Below are 12,222 nucleotides of genomic sequence, written 5' to 3'. Positions count from 1 at the left end.
GAGATGATTAGGGCATGTACAAGCATTTTAGTTGCTTCTTGTGAAAGGAAGGGACGGATTCTGGAAATGTTTTTGAGATGGAAGTAGCAGGAGGTAGTTAAAGTGTTAATATGTGGTTTAAAGGAGAGCTCAGAGTCCAGAGTTACCCCTAGGCAACGAGCTTTGGGGGTTGATGCTATTGGGGTGTTATCTACATTGATTGTGACAATGGGAGGTGGAACAGAGAGCGAAGGTGGAAATATCACAATCTCCGTTTTGCTCATATTGAGTTTAAGGAAGCGGGATGACATAAATGTAGATACAGCGGATAGACATTTGGGAACTTTTGATAGTAGTGTGGAGAGGTCTGGGGCAGAACAATAAATTTGGGTGTCATCAGCATAGAGGTGATATTGAAACCCAAAAGAGCTTATTATCTGTCCCAGGCCATGGGTGTAAATGGAAAAGAGGAGGGGTCCAAGCACGGACCCTTGTGGTACTCCCACAGACAGTGGGTGTGGAGAGGAGTTGGTATTGGCATAGGAGACCATGAAAGAACGTCCAGACAGGTAGGAGTTGAGCCAGGAGTGTGCTAGGCCCTTGATTCCCAGTGTTGAGAGGGTCTGGAGAAGTAGGGTATGATCAACAGTGTCGAAGGCAGAGGACAGATCTAGGAGTATTAGTACCGAAAATCTACCTTTGGCTTTAGCAGCTAGGAGGTCATTGGCAACCTTAGTGAGAACGGTTTCCGTAGAGTGTTGAGGGCGGAAGCCAGACTGGAAGGGGTCCAACAGGGAATTAGCAGAGTGAAAGTTAGACAACTCTGAGTAAATGTGGCGTTCCAGCAGTTTGGAGGCAAAGGGAAGGAGTGAATAACCCAGGCTATTCTCCATACAGGATTTTGCCACTGTCCCCCTCACACTAAGCTTACTGCATGCAGAGTCAATAGAGGTTGCTATGCAACCACTCAAGCCCATACGCCGCTCCCACCACCGACACGTAGAGCAGGCAAAGGTTGCTAAGCAACCACCCATGCAATGAACATATGAGTAAGCCACTTCCGCCCACAACGCAGTCGGCATGGAAACGTCACCTCCGCCTTCAACCACCCGGGCAATGACGTCAATCCAGGAAGTGCAGTCCCCCCGCCGGCTTACTAGATTCTATGCAGCCAGCGTTTCTCCCCAATGCTAAGACTGACAACACTCAATTAATGGAGTTTACACCAATGGCTATATGCCGGGGAACACATCTATCATAAAAGTAAGTCCCTATATTTATAAATCATATTGTGTAAATGATGATGTTAATTAAGACAAATCAAAACAAGGAACATAGAAACACCTCAATGGGATTATACCAATCCCGCCCACCGGATAATCCCGCCCCTTAACCTCCCTGGCGATAAGCCCGAGCTGAGCTCGGGCTATGCTGCCGGGAGGCACCGCTCAGGCCCCGCTGGGCCGATTTGCATAATTTTTTTTTGTTACACGCAGCTAGCACTTTGCTAGCTGCGTGTAACCTCCGATCGCCGCCGCTACCCGCCGATCCGCCGCTATACCCGTCGCCGCAGCCGCCCCCCCCCCCCCCACCAGACCCCGTGCGCTGCCTGGCCAATCAGTGCCAGGCAGCGCTGTGGGGTGGATCGGATTCCCCTTTGTCGTCACAACGTCGATGACGTCGGTGACGTCATCCCGCCTCGTCGCGAACGGGATCTCTTGATCTCCGTTCACCGAAGGCAATCGGAGGGGCTGGGGGGATGCCGCTCAGCAGCTCAGATAGCTCAGCGGCTATCATGTAGCGAGACATTGTCTCGCTACATGAAAAAAAAAAAAAAGGTATTTGCTGCCCCCTGGCGGATTTTAACAAACCGCCAGGGAGGTTAATACCAGCACTTGACTAAACAGTCAGGTCTATTTAAACAGTGCATTGCAGCATCATCTGATGAAGGCGTACGCACGCCGAAACTCGTCATGATGCTACAGGCACTGTAAAAGAGGACCCAGCGATTCCACCCCACCCCAAAGGTCTAAGATCCACCTCGGCATCCCTGCTACTTGCCACAGCATTTGAAAACCAGTCAGTCGATTTTCGTTATAAAGGTTTATATTTGGGGGGGGGGGGAAGGTGAGGAAGAATAATTTTACCCAAAAACATGTTTCCTGCTTATTTTCTTTTATTTCAATTCTGGTGATTGTGGTTTGTTTCTCTTTTATTTTACAGGTTGTCACAGCGGCGTCTGTCCTTTTTTGCTGGTGGAGGTGAATACAGTGGGACCGAGGGGGAAATGGGAATGTAATGATATCTCTGGACACCAAAATCAATAAAATGTTGTGGTTGTGTGGATAGAGAAGAAAAGGGGGGTGTCCAGGGTGGTTCGTGATAGTAAATAACTGTGAGGTGGAAGGCATTTAAGCCAAGGGGCTCCTGGGTCACCTGGGCGGCTGGGAACCAGGGGTTTCTATGCCGAAGCCTAATTGGTATGGTTGGTTTGATTGGGCCCCTTCGGTCACCATCAGCAAAAAGGGGGGCGAAGAAACATTCTGGTTTACATAATATGTTATGTATTAATGTGTTCTGTTATTTACTTTCTATGTTGTTGTTATTATTACGGTTTACGTTAAACCAAAATGTTATTTGATGTATTATTAAGGTTGTTGTGTTTTTACAGCAGCTGTGGCCGATGCTTTATTAAAGTATCATTTCAACGTCAACATTGCTTTTGGTCTAATTATTATGTTTAGGTAATTTAGGTCTGGTTGGAATGCATGATGTCGGCTGTAGTTCTTTTCCTGAGGGATAAGATAGAGGTTTGGGTGGTTAGTGATTAGGTTAGCACGTCGGGTGGGGAGTATGAACGCTGCAGGGTCATGATGCTACAGGCACGGTAAAAGAGGACCCGGTGATCCCACCCCACCCCAAAGGTCTGAGATCCACCTCGACATACCTGCTACTGGCCACAGCATTTTGAAATTGGAGAAAGGAGAGGGAGAAAGGGAATCGTCACAGCCCGAATGTTGGGCGACATGCTTTTATAGCATTTACATCTTGTAAGTGCAATTTTAATTCTTTTTAACAGCAATAAAATGTTAATACACCATAGAGCTCTCCTGTTTTATCTTGTTTTTCAGTTTTTCAGCAAACTACCAAATCCTCCTGTCTTGTAGCTTCTGCTATCCCTCGTATGCGCACATTATTACTATTTTCAAGATCATCCATCTTAAATACATGGTCCTAAAAGGATTTATCATGAGCTTGGACTTTGTCTATCAACTGATTGACTTTATCTGTAGTGTCCCCCTGGGCTATTTCAAAGGCTTCAACTCTACCACCCATCTCGTTTAGGTCAGCTTTAACCTCCTCAATGTCCCGTTTATAGGCAGTCTCAATCCAATAAGACAATATATATATATATACACTGTACAGCGCTGCGTAAAATGTTGGCGCTATATAAATACTAAATAATAATAATAATAATCCAGAGGGCAAAGGCCTCAAAGTTCTGCTTAGAGGGGATAGAGCGTAGCAGGGCATTAAGATCTATTTCCTCTTCGCCCTGCCCCTCGTCCTCTCCCTCTGAACCCTCCGGGGAAGAATGGGTATGGGTATGAGTAGACTTGCGAGGTGGGAAGGATTGGTCATGTTGAGACCTGGATTCATCCGAGCGGGAAGAAGAAATGGAAGCTGCGTCATTCCGACGCCTGCTTGATCAGGGCTCCGTGTGCTTAAAATAGGATGCAATCTCCAGTCCCGGAGTATCCTTTGTGCCCTTCTGCTTCATGTCCATCTTTTGGTTGCCCATGGTGGTCTTGGGTAAGTGATTGTAGCAACAGGCTAGTGGCGAAAGGGAGCGAGTGTTGGAGCTCTACTTAGATGCGTCTTGCCGCGGCCATAGCCAAGCCACGCCCCCTCTATACGTACTTTTAACATTGGTAACAATTGTTATATTTGCCAGGAATCCTTTTACAGCAGTATTGCGGCTGTACAGCAATCCCTGGCCGAAGCATTGTCACTTCATTTGGTTTCCCAGGTGGTCATTATGCACTGACTTTTACTATTACTGTTCATTATTAAAATGGATATGAATGTAACAGAGTTCTGGGACAATGTATTAACCACCCTGGCGTTCTGATTAAATCGCCAGGGTGGCTGCGGGAGGGTTTTTTTTAAATAAAAAAAAACTATTTCATGCAGCCAACTGAAAGTTGGCTGCATGAAAGCCCACTAGAGGGCGCTCCGGAGGCGATCTTCCGATCGCCTCCGGCGCCCAGAATAAACAAGGAAGGCCGCAATGAGCGGCCTTCCTTGTTTTGCTTATATCGTCGCCATAGCGACGAGCGGAGTGACGTCATCGACGTCAGCCGACGTCCTGACGTCAGCCGCCTCCGATCCAGCCCTTAGCGCTGGCCGACACTTTTGGTTCCGGCTACGCTGGGCTCAGGCGGCTGGGGGGACCCTCTTTCGCCGCTGCTCGCGGCGAATCGCCGCAGAGCGGCGGCGATCAGGCAGCACACGCGGCTGGCAAAGTGCCGGCTGCGTGTGCTGCTTTTTATTTCATTCAAATCGGCCCAGCAGGGCCTGAGCGGCAGCCGCTGGCGGTGTTGGACGAGCTGAGCTCGTCCAGACCGCTCAGCTGGTTAAGTCTCCTGTGACTGAGTGGGGAGTCTGCAGTACAGATAGGGGCATAAGAACTGAAAAGAAGGCAGGAGATCCGATGGGACTTAGGGCCCGTTTCCACTATCGCGAATCCGCATGCATTGCCCGCATGCGGATTCGCACAGTCAGTACAAGTGGATGGGACTGTTTCCACTTGTGCGTTTCCCCGCACATTTTTCTGTGCAGAAAAAATCTGCAGGGTAGGGCCCTCAGAATTCGCCTGCGTGTGGAATGCAGGCGAATCGCACGCAATGTATTTAATAGGGAAATCGCATGCGTTTTCCCCATGCATTTTTTGCCGCGATTTCGCATGCGATTTCGCATAGGTATTAATGTTAATTTACACAGGCAGTGACATGGTTAAATTCGCATACAGCCTTACCTATGCGAAATCGCATGCGAAATCGCGGCAAAAAAACGCATGCGGAATCGCACCCGCATGCGATTTGCCTGCGGTGATTCGCCGGCGATTCCGCAACGCTATAGTGGAAACGGGCCCTTACAGTCATATCTTCAGTTATTCATATTGGATCCACCTAGTAATGAAAAACATAATCTCTTTAGGGTGACACATATAAACTGGGTGGTATGACCAGCCTATCCATGTCATACACAGAAACAGAGGGAGGGTCGATTTTATCATTGATTTTAAAAATTGCCTTAAAAGCGGTTTTGCAATGTTAGCTTATGTGAATGTTCTCACATAAACGATGAGCTTTCTTACCCAATCGCAAACGCGATTCCTGCACCATTTTTAGAGCATTTGCAATTCAATAGAAGAGACAGGGAAATCGCTAAGCGCTTGAACAAGCGCTTTGAAAAACGATTTCTCGAGCACTTTTAATAAATAAATACATTGTATTTATTCATTTCTGGAACAAACAGTTTACTTCCTGACTGACGTCAAAAAATTAAAAGAAAACGCTACACAAAAAGCACTATGAAAATCGCTTTTCTAAGCGAAAATCACTCTAAAAGCGCTTAGAAAAGCGTTTTCAAAATCGCTCCATAATTTATATTTTGAACGATTTATAATGTGAACAAGGCTTTAAAGTGGAAGGATGTATGGTTCCCCATTTTTAAATTTGGTGGTCTTAAATGGCTAATCTATTAAAAGTTTCCGTTGGAACACAGGTGTTATGGGACATATGTCCCTTTATTAACTGGCCAAGTCTTTTATGGATATTTATATATGCCTTTCTTTGGATATTTATATATGTGTTGTTATTAGGATGTATTTTATGTTATATATGCATAGGCTGAAAAACGTTTATATTATGAATGTTAGATTTTTTTTTAAATGTATGCTTTCCATAATCCTTGTGTTATTTTACACCTGCACATATGTTTCTTATGGATATATATCCAGGGGGTCTAGTCCTGGAAAAAGAGGTGAGTGGACTCACCCTAAAAACCCAAATAATGGGCGTAGTCAAGCATAATGTGGGCGTGGTCATGGGTAGGGCCAAATATACATGACTTTAGCAGTGATTTAAAAGGTCTGCCTGGGAAGTTTGAGCTTCGCCGTAGTGTATCCCCCAAAATAGATGTAATCTGACAGCATTTCACCAAAAAGACACATAATCTGGTAGAAGTTCCCCCAAAATACAGATAATATGGCAGTGGTTCCTCCAAAATAGACAATGTCGCAGCAGCAGTTCCCCCAACATACACATAATTTGGAAGCAGTTCCCCAAAATACGCAAAACCTGGCAGTGGATCACCCAAAATACACGTAACACCCAAAATACATATAATCTGGCAGCAGTGGTCCCCCAAACATACACAATCGCAGCAGTTCCCCAAAATACACGTAATCTGGCAGCAGCCGTTACCCTAACATACACATAATCTGGCAGCTGTTCCCCAAAATACATAACAGCGGTTCCACAAAAATGCAGATAATCTGACAGCAGTTCCCCCCCAAAATAGGTACCCCCAGCATAGGTAGCCAGGTCTATAGGTGTCCCCAGTATAAGTAGCCATGAGTATAGTAGTCCCCAGTATATGTAGCCAGAGGTATAGTTGCCTAGTATATGTAGCCAGGGGTATATGTGCCCAGTATATGTAGTCAGGGGTTTAGTAGTCCCCAGTATATGTAGCCAGAGGTATAGGTGTCCAGTATATGTAGCCAGGGGTATAGGTGCCCAGTATATGTAGTCAGGGGTATATGTGCCAGTATATGTAGTCAGGTATATGTGCCCAGTATATGTAGTCAGGGGTATATGTCCACAGTATATGTAGTCAGGGGTATATGTGCCCAGTATATGTAGGCAGAGGTATATGTCCCCAGTATATGTAGTCAGGGGTATACGTGCCAGTATATGTAGTCAGTGTATATGTGCCCAGTATATGTATTTAGGGGTATAAGTCCACAGTATATGTAGTCAGGGGAATATGTGCCTAGTATATGTAGGCAGAGGTATATGTCCCCAGTATATGTAGTCAGGGGTATATGTGCCCAGTATATGTAGTCAGGGGTATATGTGCCAGTATATGTAGTCAGTGTATATGTGCCCAGTATATGTATTTAGGGGTATAAGTCCACAGTATATGTAGTCAGGGGTATATGTGCCTAGTATATGTAGGCAGAGGTATATGTCCCCAGTATATGTAGTCAGGGGTATAGTAGTCCCCAGTATATGTAGGCAGGAGTATATGTCCCCAGAATAGGTAGCCAGGTTTATAGATGTCCCCCAAAAAGGTGGGCAGGTGTATAGATGTCCTCAGTATATGTAGCCAGGTCTATAGGTGCCCCCAGAATAGGTGGCCAGATGTCCCCACAAGGAGGGGAGGCAGCGCAGAGAGGAGGGATTGATGGGCACAGCGGGGAACGTCCCCTCCCCACCTCAGGGCTCCCACTTCCTCCCTCTCCCCCTCCAGTCCAGAACTAAAATTTGCGGGAGGCTGGCAGCAGCGTGACTTACCTCTTCCTTGTTCCAAGCCGGGTAAGTAGTGATGTCCGGTTCATTTGAGCCGGTCCTTTCCTGTGAGTTGTGTGATCCGGCTCACCATACTGAACCGAATCCGTTCAGTGGAGGAGGCAGGAACTGCAGCTGCAGTTCCTGTCTCATCCACTCAACTGATTCAGTTTAGTGTGATGAGCCGGATCACTCAACTCACAGGAAAGAACCGGCTCAAATGAACTGGACATCACTACTTACTCAGCGTTTGGAACGAGAGTGAGGTAAGCCTCGACTCCCGCCTGCTGCCAGCCGCCAGCACGTTCGTTTTGGAGGGGAGAGCAGGGGTTGGAGAGCCCCAATGTGAGGGAAGGAGGGGGGAGATGGCCCCCCTTCCCCACCGCTGCTCACAGCTCTCCTTCCACTGCGCTCTCTCCCTCCACATCTGCCAGGGTGGACGGCGTCCACCCTCTGAAAAAAGCAAGTGGACGTCGTCCACCTGCGTCCACGCCCCACTCGACCCCTGTATATATCTACACACTTTGCTATGCAAACCTCCTCCATTATATAGAATTTTTAAGCATATGGACTATAGATCCTTTTTGATATAGTAGAAATGTTTATATATTATTCTTATTTTAAATATGACTATACACTGTATTTGCAGAAATATATACTATCTTATTAGAAGCAATTATCCATAGCCCACTATGGATAAATAGTCCAGATCCTTAAGTTAAGCGATACCTGTCCTTTTGGAAGATATCGGTTTATTTATCAGCTTATTGATCGACCAAATGTACCATCATAATATGAGTGTATAATGCACAAATGTTTATCGCACTATTATATAACTTTGTCTATACAGTTATACTGAGTAGCTTTTTTTACCATTGTAGGAACTTTTATTGGCCTGATAAAGTGGGCTCAGACCTGCGAAAAGCTTTGCCTGTGCTAAATAAAAATCTTTTGTTACAAACAAAGATTTCGTTATTGAGGTAAGCCACCTCATATTATTTTCTAGTTTTTAAGCTGTTTTTAGACGCTTTTATCTCAACCAGGGTGCCTCTTTACCTCAATTGTGCTTATTTTACCCCCACACACTCAGTGTTTGAGGGGTGGTGACAGACCGCCTGTGGATCTTACCACAGTGGATGCCTGTCCCTGTTTTTCCAAGGAGAGCGACCACATCCAGGTCCCGGCTGGGACTACCCCGAGTGGAGTCGGGTTTATGGTCTCCACCTGCTTCTTACGGTCGGTTGCCCTTCTGCAACCCCCCTTTGTGAGTAGTATTCTCTCAATTCCACTATTACTTGTATGAAAACATACTACACTATTGGGCTCCCATTTTTGTCTCCTATATTTCTTTCCTGCAGGGTGCTGAGACACCCCCACTGCATTCCGATCTATTAAAACAATCATCTTAGACTTGTATTATATTGTTTATTTTATTTTGTTCTTGAAACTTTGACAATCCCAAAACTTTAAGTTTATGGGCTAGTATTTGTCTTTTAACCACTTAAGGACCGCCCCCAGCCGATGGGCGGCGGCAAAGTCCGGGCCCAAACGACCGCAATACGCCCATCGGCGGGGGCGGCTGCGGGAGTGGTTATGCGGCGATCGCGTCATTCGTGACGCGATCAGCCGCCGGGGACTGGCTCCGCCCACCGCTCGTAGTAACCCGCCGGCCGTTCGGAAGCGCCGGCGGGTTACTAGCACCCGGATCGCCGCACTTACATTGTATAATAGGCTTTGTAATGTATACAAAGCCTATTATACTGGCTGCCTCCTGCCCTGGTGGTCCCAGTGTCCGAGGGACCACCAGGGCAGGCTGCAGCCACCCTAGTCTGCACCCAAGCACACTGATTTCCCTCCCCCTGCCCCCTGATCGCCCACAGCACCCCTCAGACCCCTCCCTGCCCACCCCCCAGACCACTGTTTGCACCCAGTCACCCCCCTAATCACCCATCAATCACTCCCTGTCACTATCTGTCAACGCTATTTTTTTTTTATCCCCCCCCCTGCCCACTGCCCCCTCCTAATCACCCCCCCACCCCTCAGATTCTCCCCAGACCCCCCCCCCAGACCCCTCCCCCCGTGTACTGTATGCATCTATCCCCCTGATCACCTGTCAATCACCCGTCAATCACCAGTCAATCACCCCCTGTCTCTGCTACCCATCAATCAGCCCCTAACCTGCCCCTTGCGGGCAATCTGATCACCCACCCACACCAATAGATCGCCCGCAGATCCGTCATCAGATCACCTCCCAAATCCATTGTTTACATCTATTCTCTCCTCTAAACACCCACTAATTACCCATCAATCACCCCCTATCACCACCTGTCACTGTTACCCATCAGATTAGACCCTAATGTACCCCTTGCGGGCACCCAATCACCCGCCCACACGCTCAGATTGCCCTCAGACCCCCCTTTATCAATTCGCCAGTGCAATATTTACATCTGTTATTCCCTGTAATAACCCACTGATCACCTGTCAATCACCTATCAATCACCCCCTGTCACTGCCACCCATCAATCACCCCCTGTCACTGCCACCCATCAATCAGCCCCTAACCTGCCCCTTGCGGGCAATCTGATCACCCACCCACACCAATAGATCGCCCGCAGATCCGACATCAGATCACCTCCCAAATCCATTGTTTACATCTATTCTCTCCTCTAAACACCCACTAATTACCCATCAATAACCTATCAATCACCCCCTATCACTACCTGTCACTGTTACCCATCAGATTAGACCCTAATCTACCCCTTGCGGGCACCCAATCACCCGCCCACACGCTCAGATTGCCCTTAGACCCCCCTTTATCAATTCGCCAGTGCAATATTTACATCTGTTATTCCCTGTAATAACCCACTGATCACCTGTCAATCACCTATCAATCACCCCCTGTCACTGCCACCCATCAATCACCCCCTGTCACTGCCACCCATCAATCAGCCCCTAACCTGCCCCTTGCGGGCAATCTGATCACCCACCCACACCAATAGATCGCCCGCAGATCCGACATCAGATCACCTCCCAAGTGCAGTGTTTACATCTCTTCTCTCCTCTAAACACCCACTAATTACCCATCAATCACCCCCTATCACCACCTGTCACGGTTACCCATCAGGTTAGACCCTAATCTGCCCCTTGCGGGCACCCAATCACCCGCCCACACCTCAGAACGTCCTCAGACCCCAGCCCTGATCACCTCGCTAGTGCATTGCTTGCATCTATTTCCCCCCTCTAATCACACCTTGAGACACCCATCAATCACCTCCTGTCACCCCCTAGCACACCTACCCATCAGATCAGGCCCTAATTTGCCCCGTGTGGGCTCCTGATCACTCGGCCAAACCCTCAGGTCCCCCTCAGACCCCCTTCCGATCACCTCCCCAGTGCATTGATTGCATCTATTTTCCCCTCTAACCGCCCCCTGAGACACCCATCAATCACCTCCTGTCACCCCCTAGCACTCCTATCCATCAGATCAGGCCCAAAACATCCTGTCATCTAAGAGGCCACCCTGCTTATGACCGGTTCCACAAAATTTGCCCCCTCATAGACCACCTGTCATCAAAATTTGCAGATGCTTATACCCCTGATCAGTCATTTTGAGAAATTTGGTTTCCAGACTACTCACAGTTTTGGGCCCGTAAAATGCCAGGGCAGTATAGGAACCCCACAAGTGACCCCATTTTAGAAAGAAGACACCCCAAGGTATTCTGTTAGGTGTATGATGAGTTCATAGAAGATTTTATTTTTTGTCACAAGTTAGCGGAAATTGATATGTATTGTTTTTTTTTTTCACAAAGTGTCATTTTCCGCTAACTTGTGACAAAAAAAAAATCTTCTATGAACTCACCATACTCCTAACAGAATACCTTGGGGTGTCTTCTTTCTAAAATGGGGTCACTTGTGGGGTTCCTATACTGCCCTGGCATTTAAGGGGCCCTAAACCGTGAGCAGTAGTCTAGAATCCAAAGGCCTCAAAATGACCTGTGAATAGGACGTTAGGCCCCTTAGCGCACCTAGGTTGCAAAAAAGTGTCACACATGTGGTATCGCCGTACTCAGAAGAAGTAGTATATTGTGTTTTGGGGTGTATTTTTACACATACCCATGCTGGGTGGGAGAAATCTCTCTGTAAAAGGACAATTGTGTGTAAAAAAAAATCAAACAGTTGTCATTTACAGAGATATTTCTCCCACCCAGCATGGGTATGTGTAAAAATACACCCCAAAACACATTATACTACTTCTCCTGAGTACGGCGGTACCACATGTGTGGCACTTTTTTGCACCCTAAGTGCGCTAAGAGGCCCAAAGTCCAATGAGTACCTTTAGGATTTCACAGGTCATTTTGCGACATTTGGTTTCAAGACTACTCCTCACGGTTTAGGGCCCCTAAAATGCCAGGGCAGTATAGGAACCCCACAAATGACCCCATTTTAGAAAGAAGACACCCCAAGGTATTCCGTTAGGAGTATGGTGAGTTTATAGAAGATTTTATTTTTTGTCACAAGTTAGCGGAAAATGACACTTTGTGAAAAAAAACAATTAAAATCAATTTCCGCTAACTTGTGACAAAAAAATAAAATCTTCTATGAACTCACCATCCTCCTAATGGAATACCTTGGGGTGTCTTCTTTCTAAAATGGGGTAATTTGTGGG

At 47.0% G+C, this 12,222-nt stretch overlaps 1 protein-coding gene across 7 annotated transcripts in view; it reads left to right on the top strand.

The window, feature by feature from the left end:
- LOC137503900 (trace amine-associated receptor 1-like) overlaps nt 1–12,222 on the top strand; it is a 176,518-nt gene that overhangs the window by 64,683 nt on the left and 99,613 nt on the right. For 5 of the 7 annotated variants that reach the window (XM_068231580.1, XM_068231578.1, XM_068231579.1 and 2 more), the window contains one exon: nt 8,438–8,536. The exons of 1 other annotated variant lie outside the window; for it this stretch is intronic. The gene's annotated coding sequence lies outside the window, so the exon portion shown is untranslated. Of the gene's footprint in view, nt 1–2,202; nt 2,661–8,437; nt 8,537–12,222 lie in introns of those variants that run through there. One more of the 7 variants, XR_011019371.1, reaches the window with a different exon arrangement.

Source organism: Hyperolius riggenbachi, chromosome 4, assembly GCF_040937935.1.
Source record: "Hyperolius riggenbachi isolate aHypRig1 chromosome 4, aHypRig1.pri, whole genome shotgun sequence".
Lineage (NCBI taxonomy): Eukaryota > Metazoa > Chordata > Amphibia > Anura > Hyperoliidae > Hyperolius > Hyperolius riggenbachi.
This window is presented reverse-complemented; position numbering and strand designations above follow the sequence as displayed.